Source organism: Theobroma cacao, chromosome 8 (assembly GCF_053813885.1).
Source record: "Theobroma cacao isolate CCN51 chromosome 8, ASM5381388v1, whole genome shotgun sequence".
Lineage (NCBI taxonomy): Eukaryota > Viridiplantae > Streptophyta > Magnoliopsida > Malvales > Malvaceae > Theobroma > Theobroma cacao.
This window is the reverse complement of record NC_142646.1, coordinates 17,457,707-17,470,135: the sequence shown is the minus strand read 5'-3', so window position 1 is coordinate 17,470,135 and position 12,429 is coordinate 17,457,707.

The window sequence follows — 12,429 nt, the reverse complement described above, 5'->3', positions numbered from 1 at the left end:
GATGCAAAAACCATTCATTGAGAAGAAAACTTCTTTTATTGTCACTTATGCCTTCAAAAGCTTTGTTTCTCCCTTTAAATGGTTATATAACCTCATAATTGATTTTAAGTTTAGTTTTTTTACATTTTTGGTTAAAACAGATTATAATTGAATGTTTACCTCGAGAAACGTGATGCAAAAACCATTCATTGAGAAGAAAACTTCTTTTATAGTCACTTATGCCTTCAAAAGCTTTGTTTCTCCCTTTAAATAGTTATATAATCTCATAATTGATTTTAAGTTGCATTTTTTTTTACATTTTTGGTTAAAACAGATTATAATTGAATGTTTACCTCGAGAAACGTGATGCAAAAACCATTCATTGAGATGAAAACTTCTTTTATAGTCACTTATGCCTTCAAAAGCTTTGTTTCTCCCTTTAAATGGTTATATAATCTCATAATTGATTTTAAGTTGCTTTTTTTTTACATTTTTGATTAAAACAGATTATAATTGAATGTTTACCTTGAGAAACGTGATGCAAAAACCATTCATTGGGAAGAAAACTTCTTTTATAGTCACTTATGCCTTCAAAAGCTTTGTTTGTCCCTTTAAATGGTTATATAATCTCATAATTGATTTTAAGTTGAATTTTTTTACATTTTTGGTTAAAACATATTATAATTGAATGTTTACCTCGAGAATCTTGAAGCGAAAGCCATTCATTGAGAAGAAAACTTCTTTTATAGTCACTTATGCCTTCAAAAGCTTTGTTTCTCCCTTTAAATGGTTATATAATCTCATAATTGATTTTAAGTTGCGTTTTTTTTACATTTTTGGTTAAAACAGATTATAATTGAATGTTTACCTCGAGAAACGTGATGCAAAAACCATTCATTGAGAAGAAAACTTCTTTTATAGTCATTTATGCCTTCAAAAGCTTTGTTTCTCCCTTTAAATGGTTATATAATCTCATAATTGATTTTAAGTTGAATTTTTTTACATTTTTGGTTCAAACAGATTATAATTGAATGTTTACCTCGAGAAACGTGATGCAAAAATCATTCATTGAGAAGAAAACTTCTTTTATAGTCACTTATGCCTTCAAAAGCTTTGTTTTTCCCTTTAAATGGTTATATAATCTCATAATTGATTTTAAGTTGAATGTTTTTACATTTTTGGTTAAAACAGATTAGAATTGAATGTTTACCTCGAGAATCTTGAAGCGAAAGCCATTCATTGAGAAGAAAACTTCTTTTATAGTCACTTATGCCTTCAAAAGCTTTGTTTCTCCCTTTAAATGGTTATATAATCTCATAATTGATTTTAAGTTACGTTTTTTTTACATTTTTGGTTAAAACAGATTATAATTGAATGTTTACCTCGAGAAACGTGATGCAAAAACCATTCATTGAGAAGAAAACTTCTTTTATAGTCATTTATGCCTTCAAAAGCTTTGTTTCTCCCTTTAAATGGTTATATAATCTCATAATTGATTTTAAGTTGAATTTTTTTACATTTTTGATTAAAACAGATTATAATTGAATGTTTACCTCGAGAATCTTGAAGCGAAAGCCATTCATTGAGAAGAAAACTTCTTTTATAGTCACTTATGCCTTCAAAAGCTTTGTTTCTCCCTTTAAATGGTTATATAATCTCATAATTGATTTTAAGTTGCGTTTTTTTTACATTTTTGGCTAAAACAGATTATAATTTAATGTTTACCTCGAGAAACGTGATGCAAAAACCATTCATTGAGAAGAAAACTTCTTTTATAGTCACTTATGCCTTCAAAAGCTTTGTTTCTTCCTTTAAATGGTTATATAATCTCATAATTGATTTTAAGTTGAATTTTTTTACATTTTTGGTTCAAACAGATTATAATTGAATGTTTACCTCGAGAAACGTGATGCAAAAACCATTCATTGAGAAGAAAACTTCTTTTATAGTCACTTATGCCTTCAAAAGCTTTGTTTCTCCCTTTAAATGGTTATATAATCTCATAATAGATTTTAAGTTGAATTTTTTTACATTTATGGTTAAAACAGATTATAATTGAATGTTTACCTCGAGAAACGTGATGCAAAAACCATTTATTGAGAAGAAAACTTCTTTTATAGTCACTTATGCCTTCAAAAGCTTTGTTTCTTCCTTTAAATGGTTATATAATCTCATAATTGATTTTAAGTTGAATTTTTTTACATTTTTGGTTAAAACAGATTATAATTGAATATTTACCTCGAGAAACGTGATGCAAAAATCATTCATTGAGAAGAAAACTTCTTTTATAGTCACTTATGCCTTCAAAAGCTTTGTTTTTCCCTTTAAATGGTTATATAATCTCATAATTGATTTTAAGTTGAATTTTTTTACATTTTTGGTTAAAACAGATTATAATTGAATGTTTACCTCGAGAATCTTGAAGCGAAAGCCATTCATTGAGAAGAAAACTTCTTTTATAGTCACTTATGCCTTCAAAAGCTTTGTTTCTCCCTTTAAATGGTTATATAATCTCATAATTGATTTTAAGTTACGTTTTTTTTACATTTTTGGTTAAAACAGATTATAATTGAATGTTTACCTCGAGAAACGTGATGCAAAAACCATTCATTGAGAAGAAAACTTCTTTTATAGTCATTTATGCCTTCAAAAGCTTTGTTTCTCCCTTTAAATGGTTATATAATCTCATAATTGATTTTAAGTTGAATTTTTTTACATTTTTGATTAAAACAGATTATAATTGAATGTTTACCTCGAGAATCTTGAAGCGAAAGCCATTCATTGAGAAGAAAACTTCTTTTATAGTCACTTATGCCTTCAAAAGCTTTGTTTCTCCCTTTAAATGGTTATATAATCTCATAATTGATTTTAAGTTGCGTTTTTTTTACATTTTTGGCTAAAACAGATTATAATTTAATGTTTACCTCGAGAAACGTGATGCAAAAACCATTCATTGAGAAGAAAACTTCTTTTATAGTCACTTATGCCTTCAAAAGCTTTGTTTCTTCCTTTAAATGGTTATATAATCTCATAATTGATTTTAAGTTGAATTTTTTTACATTTTTGGTTCAAACAGATTATAATTGAATGTTTACCTCGAGAAACGTGATGCAAAAACCATTCATTGAGAAGAAAACTTCTTTTATAGTCACTTATGCCTTCAAAAGCTTTGTTTCTCCCTTTAAATGGTTATATAATCTCATAATAGATTTTAAGTTGATTTTTTTTACATTTATGGTTAAAACAGATTATAATTGAAAGTTTACCTCGAGAAACGTGATGCAAAAACCATTCATTGAGAAGAAAACTTCTTTTATAGTCACTTATGCCTTCAAAAGCTTTGTTTCTTCCTTTAAATGGTTATATAATCTCATAATTGATTTTAAGTTGAATTTTTTTATATTTTTGGTTAAAACAGATTATAATTGAATATTTACCTCGAGAAACGTGATGCAAAAATCATTCATTGAGAAGAAAACTTCTTTTATAGTCACTTATGCCTTCAAAAGCTTTGTTTTTCCCTTTAAATGGTTATATAATCTCATAATTGATTTTAAGTTGAATTTTTTTACATTTTTGGTTAAAACAGATTATAATTGAATGTTTACCTCGAGAATCTTGAAGCGAAAGCCATTCATTGAGAAGAAAACTTCTTTTATAGTCACTTATGCCTTCAAAAGCTTTGTTTCTCCCTTTAAATGGTTATATAATCTCATAATTGATTTTAAGTTGCGTTTTTTTTACATTTTTGGTTAAAACAGATTATAATTGAATGTTTACCTCGAGAAACGTGATGCAAAAACCATTCATTGAGAAGAAAACTTCTTTTATAGTCACTTATGCCTTCAAAAGCTTTGTTTCTTCCTTTAAATGGTTATATAATCTCATAATTGATTTTAAGTTGAATTTTTTTACATTTTTGGTTCAAACAGATTATAATTGAATGTTTACCTTGAGAAACGTGATGTAAAAACCATTCATTGAGAATAAAACTTCTTTTACAGTCACTTATGCCTTCAAAAGCTTTGTTTCTCCCTTTAAATGGTTATATAATCTCATAATTGATTTTAAGTTGCTTTTTTTTTACATTTTTGGTTAAAAAGATTATAATTGAATGTTTACCTCGAGAAACGTGATGTAAAAACCATTCATCGAGAAGAAAACTTCTTTTATAGTCACTTATGCCTTCAAAAGCTTTGTTTCTCCCTTTAAATGGTTATATAATCTCATAATTGATTTTAAGTTTCATTTTTTTTACATTTTTGGTTAAAACAGATTATAAATGAATGTTTACCTCGAGAAACGTGATGCAAAAACCATTCATTGAGAAGAAAACTTCTTTTATAGTCACTTATGCCTTCAAAAGCTTTGTTTCTCCCTTTAAATGGTTATATAATCTCATAATAGATTTTAAGTTGAATTTTTTTACATTTATGGTTAAAACAGATTATAATTGAATGTTTACCTCGAGAAACGTGATGCAAAAACCATTCATTGAGAAGAAAACTTCTTTTATAGTCACTTATGCCTTCAAAAGCTTTGTTTCTTCCTTTAAATGGTTATATAATCTCATAATTGATTTTAAGTTGAATTTTTTTACATTTTTGGTTAAAACAGATTATAATTGAATATTTACCTCGAGAAACGTGATGCAAAAATCATTCATTGAGAAGAAAACTTCTTTTATAGTCACTTATGCCTTCAAAAGCTTTGTTTTTCCCTTTAAATGGTTATATAATCTCATAATTGATTTTAAGTTGAATTTTTTTACATTTTTGGTTAAAACAGATTATAATTGAATGTTTACCTCGAGAATCTTGAAGCGAAAGCCATTCATTGAGAAGAAAACTTCTTTTATAGTCACTTATGCCTTCAAAAGCTTTGTTTCTCCCTTTAAATGGTTATATAATCTCATAATTGATTTTAAGTTGCGTTTTTTTTACATTTTTGGTTAAAACAGATTATAATTGAATGTTTACCTCGAGAAACGTGATGCAAAAACCATTCATTGAGAAGAAAACTTCTTTTATAGTCACTTATGCCTTCAAAAGCTTTGTTTCTTCCTTTAAATGGTTATATAATCTCATAATTGATTTTAAGTTGAATTTTTTTACATTTTTGGTTCAAACAGATTATAATTGAATGTTTACCTTGAGAAACGTGATGTAAAAATCATTCATTGAGAATAAAACTTCTTTTACAGTCACTTATGCCTTCAAAAGCTTTGTTTCTCCCTTTAAATGGTTATATAATCTCATAATTGATTTTAAGTTGCTTTTTTTTTACATTTTTGGTTAAAAAGATTATAATTGAATGTTTACCTCGAGAAACGTGATGTAAAAACCATTCATCGAGAAGAAAACTTCTTTTATAGTCACTTATGCCTTCAAAAGCTTTGTTTCTCCCTTTAAATGGTTATATAATCTCATAATTGATTTTAAGTTTCATTTTTTTTACATTTTTGGTTAAAACAGATTATAAATGAATGTTTACCTCGAGAAACGTGATGCAAAAACCATTCATTGAGAAGAAAACTTCTTTTATAGTCACTTATGCCTTCAAAAGCTTTGTTTCTCCCTTTAAATGGTTATATAATCTCATAATAGATTTTAAGTTGAATTTTTTTACATTTATGGTTAAAACAGATTATAATTGAATGTTTACCTCGAGAAATGTGACGCAAAAACCATTCATTGAGAAGAAACCTTCTTTTATAGTCACTTATGCCTTCAAAAGATTTGTTTCTCCCTTTAAATGGTTATATAATCTCATAATCGATTTTAAGTAGCGTTTTTTTTACATTTTTGGTTAAAACAGATTATAATTGAATGTTTACCTTGAGAAACGTGATGCAAAAATCATTCATTGAGAAGAAAACTTCTTTTATAGTCACTTATGCCTTCAAAAGCTTTGTTTCTCCCTTTAAATGGTTATATAATCTCATAATTGATTTTAAGTTGCTTTTTTTTTACATTTTTGGTTAAAACAGATTATAATTGAATGTTTACCTCGAGAAACGTGATGCAAAAACCATTCATTGAGAAGAAAACTTCTTTTATAGTCACTTATGCCTTCAAAAGCTTTATTTCTCCCTTTAAATGGTTATATAATCTCATAATTGATTTTAAGTTGAATTTTTTTACATTTTTGGTTAAAACAGATTATAATTGAATGTTTACCTCGAGAAACGTGATACAAAAATCATTCATTGAGAAGAAAACTTCTTTTATAGTCACTTATGCCTTCAAAATCTTTGTTTTTCCCTTTAAATGGTTATATAATCTCATAATTGATTTTAAGTTGCGTTTTTTTTATATTTTTGGTTAAAACAGATTATAATTGAATGTTTACCTCGAGAAACGTGATGCAAAAACCATTCATTGAGAAGAAAACTTCTTTTATAGTCACTTATGCCTTCAAAAGCTTTGTTTCTCCCTTTAAATGGTTATATAATCTCATAATTGATTTTAAGTTGAATTTTTTTACATTTTTGGTTAAAACAGATTATAATTGAATGTTTACCTCGAGAAACGTGATGCAAAAACCATTCATTGAGAAGAAAACTTTTTTTATAGTCACTTATGCCTTCAAAAGCTTTGTTTCTCCCTTTAAATGGTTATATAATCTCATAATTGATTTTAAGTTGAATTTTTTTACATTTTTGGTTCAAACAGATTATAATTGAATGTTTACCTCGAGAAACGTGATGCAAAAGCCATTCATTGAGAAGAAAACTTCTTTTATAGTCACTTATGCCTTCAAAAGCTTTGTTTCTCCCTTTAAATGGTTATATAATCTCATAATAGATTTTAAGTTGAATTTTTTTACATTTATGGTTAAAACAGATTATAATTGAATGTTTACTTCGAGAAACGTGATGCAAAAACCATTCATTGAGAAGAAACCTTCTTTTATAGTCACTTATGCCTTCAAAAGATTTGTTTCTCCCTTTAAATGGTTATATAATCTCATAATCGATTTTAAGTAGCATTTTTTTTACATTTTTGGTTAAAACAGATTATAATTGAATGTTTACCTCGAGAAACGTGATGCAAAAACCATTCATTGAGAAGAAAACTTCTTTTATAGTCACTTATGCCTTCAAAAGATTTGTTTCTCCCTTTAAATGGTTATATAATCTCATAATTGATTTTAAGTTGAATTTTTTTTACATTTTTGGTTAAAACAGATTATAAATGAATGTTTACCTCGAGAAACGTGATGCAAAAACCATTCATTGAGAAGAAAACTTCTTTTATAGTCACTTATGCCTTCAAAAGCTTTGTTTCTTCCTTTAAATGGTTATATAATCTCATAATTGATTTTAAGTTGAATTTTTTTACATTTTTTGTGAAAACATATTATAATTGAATGTTTACCTCAAGAATCTTGAAGGGAAAGCCATTCATTGAGAAGAAAACTTCTTTTATAGTCACTTATGCCTTCAAAATCTTTGTTTTTCCCTTTAAATGGTTATATAATCTCATAATTGATTTTAAGTTGCGTTTTTTTTACATTTTTGGTTAAAACAGATTATAATTGAATGTTTACCTCGAGAAACGTGATGCAAAAACCATTCATTGAGAAGAAAACTTCTTTTATAGTCACTTATGCTTTCAAAAGCTTTGTTTCTCCCTTTAAATGGTTATATAATCTCATAATTGATTTTATGTTGCGTTTTTTTTACATTTTTGGTTAAAACAGATTATAATTGAATGTTTACCTCGAGAAACGTGATGCAAAAACCATTCATTGAGAAGAAAACTTCTTTTATAGTCACTTATGCCTTCAAAAGATTTGTTTCTCCCTTTAAATGGTTATATAATCCCATAATTGATTTTAAGTTGAATTTTTTTACATTTTTGGTTAAAACAGATTATAATTGAATGTTTACCTCGAGAAACGTGATGCAAAAACCATTCATTGAGAAGAAAACTTCTTTTATAGTCACTTATGCCTTCAAAAGCTTTGTTTCTCCCTTTAAATGGTTATATAATCTCAGAATTGATTTTAAGTTGCTTTTTTTTTACATTTTTGGCTAAAACAGATTATAATTGAATGTGTGCCTTGAGAAACGTGATGCAAAAACCATTCATTGAGAAGAAAACTTCTTTTATAGTCACTTATGCCTTCAAAAGCTTTGTTTCTCCCTTTAAATGGTTATATAACCTCATAATTGATTTTAAGTTGTGTTTTTTTACATTTTTTGTTAAAACATATTATAATTGAATGTTTACCTCGAGAAACGTGATGCAAAAACCATTAATTGAGAAGAAAACTTCTTTTATTGTCACTTATGCCTTCAAAAGCTTTGTTTCTCCCTTTAAATGGTTATATAACCTCATAATTGATTTTAAGTTTAGTTTTTTTACATTTTTGGTTAAAACAGATTATAATTGAATGTTTACCTCGAGAAACGTGATGCAAAAACCATTCATTGAGAAGAAAACTTCTTTTATAGTCACTTATGCCTTCAAAAGCTTTGTTTCTCCCTTTAAATAGTTATATAATCTCATAATTGATTTTAAGTTGCGTTTTTTTTACATTTTTGGTTAAAACAGATTATAATTGAATGTTTACCTCGAGAAACGTGATGCAAAAACCATTCATTGAGAAGAAAACTTCTTTTATAGTCACTTATGCCTTCAAAAGCTTTGTTTCTCCCTTTAAATGGTTATATAATCTCATAATTGATTTTAAGTTGCTTTTTTTTTACATTTTTGATTAAAACAGATTATAATTGAATGTTTACCTCGAGAAACGTGATGCAAAAACCATTCATTGGGAAGAAAACTTCTTTTATAGTCACTTATGCCTTCAAAAGCTTTGTTTGTCCCTTTAAATGGTTATATAATCTCATAATTGATTTTAAGTTGAATTTTTTTACATTTTTGGTTAAAACATATTATAATTGAATGTTTACCTCGAGAATCTTGAAGCGAAAGCCATTCATTGAGAAGAAAACTTCTTTCATAGTCACTTATGCCTTCAAAAGCTTTGTTTCTCCCTTTAAATGGTTATATAATCTCATAATTGATTTTAAGTTGCGTTTTTTTTACATTTTTGGTTAAAACAGATTATAATTTAATGTTTACCTCGAGAAACGTGATGCAAAAACCATTCATTGAGAAGAAAACTTCTTTTATAGTCACTTATGCCTTCAAAAGCTTTGTTTCTTCCTTTAAATGGTTATATAATCTCATAATTGATTTTAAGTTGAATTTTTTTACATTTTTGGTTCAAACAGATTATAATTGAATGTTTACCTCGAGAAACGTGATGCAAAAATCATTCATTGAGAAGAAAACTTCTTTTATAGTCACTTATGCCTTCAAAAGCTTTGTTTTTCCCTTTAAATGGTTATATAATCTCATAATTGATTTTAAGTTGAATGTTTTTACATTTTTGGTTAAAACAGATTAGAATTGAATGTTTACCTCGAGAATCTTGAAGCGAAAGCCATTCATTGAGAAGAAAACTTCTTTTATAGTCACTTATGCCTTCAAAAGCTTTGTTTCTCCCTTTAAATGGTTATATAATCTCATAATTGATTTTAAGTTACGTTTTTTTTACATTTTTGGTTAAAACAGATTATACTTGAATGTTTACCTCGAGAAACGTGATGCAAAAACCATTCATTGAGAAGAAAACTTCTTTTATAGTCATTTATGCCTTCAAAAGCTTTGTTTCTCCCTTTAAATGGTTATATAATCTCATAATTGATTTTAAGTTGAGTTTTTTTACATTTTTGATTAAAACAGATTATAATTGAATGTTTACCTCGAGAATCTTGAAGCGAAAGCCATTCATTGAGAAGAAAACTTCTTTTATAGTCACTTATGCCTTCAAAAGCTTTGTTTCTCCCTTTAAATGGTTATATAATCTCATAATTGATTTTAAGTTGCATTTTTTTTACATTTTTGGTTAAAACATATTATAATTTAATGTTTACCTCGAGAAACGTGATGCAAAAACCATTCATTGAGAAGAAAACTTCTTTTATAGTCACTTATGCCTTCAAAAGCTTTGTTTCTTCCTTTAAATGGTTATATAATCTCATAATTGATTTTAAGTTGAATTTTTTTACATTTTTGGTTCAAACAGATTATAATTGAATGTTTACCTCGAGAAACGTGATGCAAAAACCATTCATTGAGAAGAAAACTTCTTTTATAGTCACTTATGCCTTCAAAAGCTTTGTTTCTCCCTTTAAATGGTTATATAATCTCATAATAGATTTTAAGTTGAATTTTTTTACATTTATGGTTAAAACAGATTATAATTGAATGTTTACCTCGAGAAACGTGATGCAAAAACCATTCATTGAGAAGAAAACTTCTTTTATAGTCACTTATGCCTTCAAAAGCTTTGTTTCTTCCTTTAAATGGTTATATAATCTCATAATTGATTTTAAGTTGAATTTTTTTACATTTTTGGTTAAAACAGATTATAATTGAATATTTACCTCGAGAAACGTGATGCAAAAATCATTCATTGAGAAGAAAACTTCTTTTATAGTCACTTATGCCTTCAAAAGCTTTGTTTTTCCCTTTAAATGGTTATATAATCTCATAATTGATTTTAAGTTGAATTTTTTTACATTTTTGGTTAAAACAGATTATAATTGAATGTTTACCTCGAGAATCTTGAAGCGAAAGCCATTCATTGAGAAGAAAACTTCTTTTATAGTCACTTATGCCTTCAAAAGCTTTGTTTCTCCCTTTAAATGGTTATATAATCTCATAATTGATTTTAAGTTGCATTTTTTTTACATTTTTTGTTAAAACAGATTATAATTTAATGTTTACCTCGAGAAACGTGATGCAAAAACCATTCATTGAGAAGAAAACTTCTTTTATAGTCACTTATGCCTTCAAAAGCTTTGTTTCTCCCTTTAAATGGTTATATAATCTCATAATTGATTTTAAGTTGCTTTTTTTTTACATTTTTGATTAAAACAGATTATAATTGAATGTTTACCTCGAGAAACGTGATGCAAAAACCATTCATTGGGAAGAAAACTTCTTTTATAGTCACTTATGCCTTCAAAAGCTTTGTTTGTCCCTTTAAATGGTTATATAATCTCATAATTGATTTTAAGTTGAATTTTTTTACATTTTTGGTTAAAACATATTATAATTGAATGTTTACCTCGAGAATCTTGAAGCGAAAGCCATTCATTGAGAAGAAAACTTCTTTTATAGTCACTTATGCCTTCAAAAGCTTTGTTTCTCCCTTTAAATGGTTATATAATCTCATAATTGATTTTAAGTTGCGTTTTTTTTACATTTTTGGTTAAAACAGATTATAATTTAATGTTTACCTCGATTAACGTGATGCAAAAACCATTCATTGAGAAGAAAACTTCTTTTATAGTCACTTATGCCTTCAAAAGCTTTGTTTCTTCCTTTAAATGGTTATATAATCTCATAATTGATTTTAAGTTGAATTTTTTTACATTTTTGGTTCAAACAGATTATAATTGAATGTTTACCTCGAGAAACGTGATGCAAAAATCATTCATTGAGAAGAAAACTTCTTTTATAGTCACTTATGCCTTCAAAAGCTTTGTTTTTCCCTTTAAATGGTTATATAATCTCATAATTGATTTTAAGTTGAATGTTTTTACATTTTTGGTTAAAACAGATTAGAATTGAATGTTTACCTCGAGAATCTTGAAGCGAAAGCCATTCATTGAGAAGAAAACTTCTTTTATAGTCACTTATGCCTTCAAAAGCTTTGTTTCTCCCTTTAAATGGTTATATAATCTCATAATTGATTTTAAGTTACGTTTTTTTTACATTTTTGGTTAAAACAGATTATACTTGAATGTTTACCTCGAGAAACGTGATGCAAAAACCATTCATTGAGAAGAAAACTTCTTTTATAGTCATTTATGCCTTCAAAAGCTTTGTTTCTCCCTTTAAATGGTTATATAATCTCATAATTGATTTTAAGTTGAGTTTTTTTACATTTTTGATTAAAACAGATTATAATTGAATGTTTACCTCGATAATCTTGAAGCGAAAGCCATTCATTGAGAAGAAAACTTCTTTTATAGTCACTTATGCCTTCAAAAGCTTTGTTTCTCCCTTTAAATGGTTATATAATCTCATAATTGATTTTAAGTTGCATTTTTTTTACATTTTTGGTTAAAACAGATTATAATTTAATGTTTACCTCGAGAAACGTGATGCAAAAACCATTCATTGAGAAGAAAACTTCTTTTATAGTCACTTATGCCTTCAAAAGCTTTGTTTCTTCCTTTAAATGGTTATATAATCTCATAATTGATTTTAAGTTGAATTTTTTTACATTTTTGGTTCAAACAGATTATAATTGAATGTTTACCTCGAGAAACGTGATGCAAAAACCATTCATTGAGAAGAAAACTTCTTTTATAGTCACTTATGCCTTCAAAAGCTTTGTTTCTCCCTTTAAATGGTTATA